This window comes from Hyperoodon ampullatus (assembly GCF_949752795.1).
Source record: "Hyperoodon ampullatus genome assembly, chromosome: X".
In the NCBI taxonomy this organism is placed as follows: Eukaryota; Metazoa; Chordata; class Mammalia; order Artiodactyla; family Ziphiidae; genus Hyperoodon; species Hyperoodon ampullatus.
The window spans coordinates 104,378,070-104,380,803 of NC_136913.1; the positions used below are offsets into that span (position 1 = coordinate 104,378,070).

The 2,734-nt window shown below is 41.8% G+C and overlaps 1 pseudogene across 1 annotated transcript; it reads right to left on the reverse strand.

The window, feature by feature from the left end:
* Positions 1-431: 431 nt before the first annotated feature.
* LOC307069783 (E3 ubiquitin-protein ligase Hakai-like) lies at positions 432-1,698 on the reverse strand (annotated as a pseudogene). Its single transcript has one exon. The product of its transcript is annotated as an E3 ubiquitin-protein ligase Hakai-like (transcript).
* Positions 1,699-2,734: the final 1,036 nt, after the last annotated feature.

The following is a 2,734-nucleotide window of genomic DNA, read 5'->3' on the forward strand; positions in this document are numbered from 1 at the left end:
ACAAAGGCCTTATTGTTCTTTTGCGACCATATTGAAATTTACTCTTTTTACCCAGGTTAACAAAATGTATCACAAGAAAAACTAAATATTGGGTTTAATAAAAATAACACTTTTGAAAGCAGAACACAGTCCCCGCCCAGGATATAATATTGCAAATGGTCACTTCTGGGATCAATTTACTATACTAGAGGAACAAAGTTGTTAAAGCATAGTTAACCTCAACTGAGCCACTTATATGCGCTGTAGTAAAGTACTTAAAATCACTCCCAAGATCAAGGTTTAAAACCATTTTAAGAGACAAGACTTTAAATGTTTTATAGCCACTTCTGTAAGAGGTGCTTTTCCTTCCCCAAATGGTCAAAGCTTAATGAGAAGGTTGACAATACTTTTTTTCCCCTCATCATATTTCTGTTCAAAAATATTTACTATTACTACTGGTAATATGGTTTATATCTTGTCTGATCTGGGAAGTGTAGTCCAAGAAGTGAGGTTTGAGAAAGGAAGACGCTGCTTTCTTGGAGGAAGGGGTGGTCCTCTGGGTGCAGGCCACATAACATGACTTATTTCCCCTAATTATATAAATGGAGTGCCCAGAGTTCCTTGATCTTCAGTAAACTGGGGTAAAGAGTGAGCATTATAATGGTGAGAAGTACGTGTACTTACAGGTGGATTACCCTGTTGAGGTGAGGTAGGTCCTGGTGGAAGATATTTCATATAAGGTGGCATCTGAGCAATAATAGGTCTATGGAGAGGGTAGTGGAGTAGAAGTCACTGATGCACGTGAAGCGTGGCTATGAATCAAGTGAAAAGTACCTGTGGTCTGGAAAGGATGTGGCCTTTGATGACTTATTGATTGCAGAGGAGGTAGCATGGTAAAATATTGCTGTGGAGGCATAGTTCCATGAGAGTTCAAAAACACTGGTTGACCCTGATATTCAGGATGATGGTGAGCAATTGCAGAGGCAGGAGGTAGTGGTTCTCAAGTACCCGAATTTGAGTCATTCTGAATAGGGACAGTTACCAAATTGCTTTGTTTTCTTGTTGAAATGTAAAGGTTTTCTGACTCAGCTTCCTGACTCACTGAAAAATATAGAGGTGAATTCATGGACAATGAACTCTGCTGGAGGAGCGCTAATATCTTCTTGTGGCAGATTATATGGCTTGTGTGAACACTTTGCAAAGGAGGTAGTAGTATCATAAGGTATTGCTTTGGCGGAATATGGTTCATATGATGCTCATCTGGCGGTGTTATAAGATGATCAGATTTCAGTCGGTGGTGGGACAACATGCAGAATGAACATTTTCAAGTTGAGTACAGGCAACAGAGTTTTCAGCTCTTGTATGGCCGTGGTTGATATGAGCCTTTAAGTCTCTTCGAGACAAACATGGTCTCTTGCATCTTTGAACAGTGCCACACATAAAGAGAGAACCTTGCGTATGCTTCTCAATTCATTCCACAGGATTACTACAGCCTAGGAACATCCTACTGCCTTCTTTTCCATGTAAAATAGCACAGGCATAGCAAAAAGCATGCTTGCATGGAATCATCTGCCCATCGATTTTAATTGGCAATTCGCATTTGTCACAGAAATGTACTGGGGTATCATCCTTTTCACCTAAGATGTTTATCTGAAAGTCCCAAAAAACATCTTCAACAGATCCTTGCTCATTTCTAAAAGCTTTACCCACTGGAGTCATACCGGTCCTCTGCACTATGATCGAATTGTTGGGCGCGCTCTGTGATTCATCTCTCAGAGTACGAGGGGAGCGGAAGTCAACCTTACTGACCCAGGGCGCGCGTGTGCTGTACTCTCTTGAGTTCAGGAAGCGGAAGTACGTCCAGGTCACCGTACCTTTGACCTCTTCTTACCAACCTCCTTTCCAGTGAGAAAGTCGGGCAGAAGGAGAAAGAGTGAATATTTGAAGAGTTTTGGTGCCGAGGTTGCTTAGGCTGCTCTTGTTATGCTTCAAGAAAAAAAATAGCCTTTAACTGGAAAAAGAGACTAATCCGGAATGGGGGAGGGGAGAGCATGTGTGTATGTGCTGGTACGGGCAAGCACAGTAGTACATGAAGGCAGAAGCCCGAGCAGGTAAGGCAGTCAGTCCATCCTTAAAGATTTTTTTTTTTTTTTAACAATGCTGTGTTTTGCTTTTTGGAGGTGAAAGCTCACCCATTGTTTGAAATGTTCAAATAGAGACTGGAAAGCTTCTTGTCAGAGATGCTGTAGATCTAGCTTCTCAAACTTTTCTGACAAAGTACCCCTAATGGTAGAGAAAACTTTACTAAAACTGTGAGGGTAAGGGGGAACAGAGTTCTAAGTACTTCTGAAAGCAAGATATTTCTCTGAATAGTTGTACTTTAATTATTTTTATTTATTTATTTATTTATTTATTTTTTTGTGGTACGCGGGCCTCTCACTGCTGTGGTCTCTCCCGTTGCGGAGCACAGGCTCCGGACGCGCAGGCTCAGCGGCCATGGCTCACGGGCCCAGCCGCTCCGCGGCATGTGGGATCTTCCCAGACCGGGGCACGAACCCGTGTCATCTGCATCAGCAGGCGGACTCTCAACCACTGCGCCACCAGGGAAGCCCTAGTTGTACTTTAAATTATAGGAATATGATATGAATATAACTTCCTTTTTCAGAATGTTTGTTTTAATAAAAAATAATACTTTTGATTACTTAGTTAAATTACTTGAATCTCTCCCTGCCCCTAAGTCTTTGAGTAATAGTGA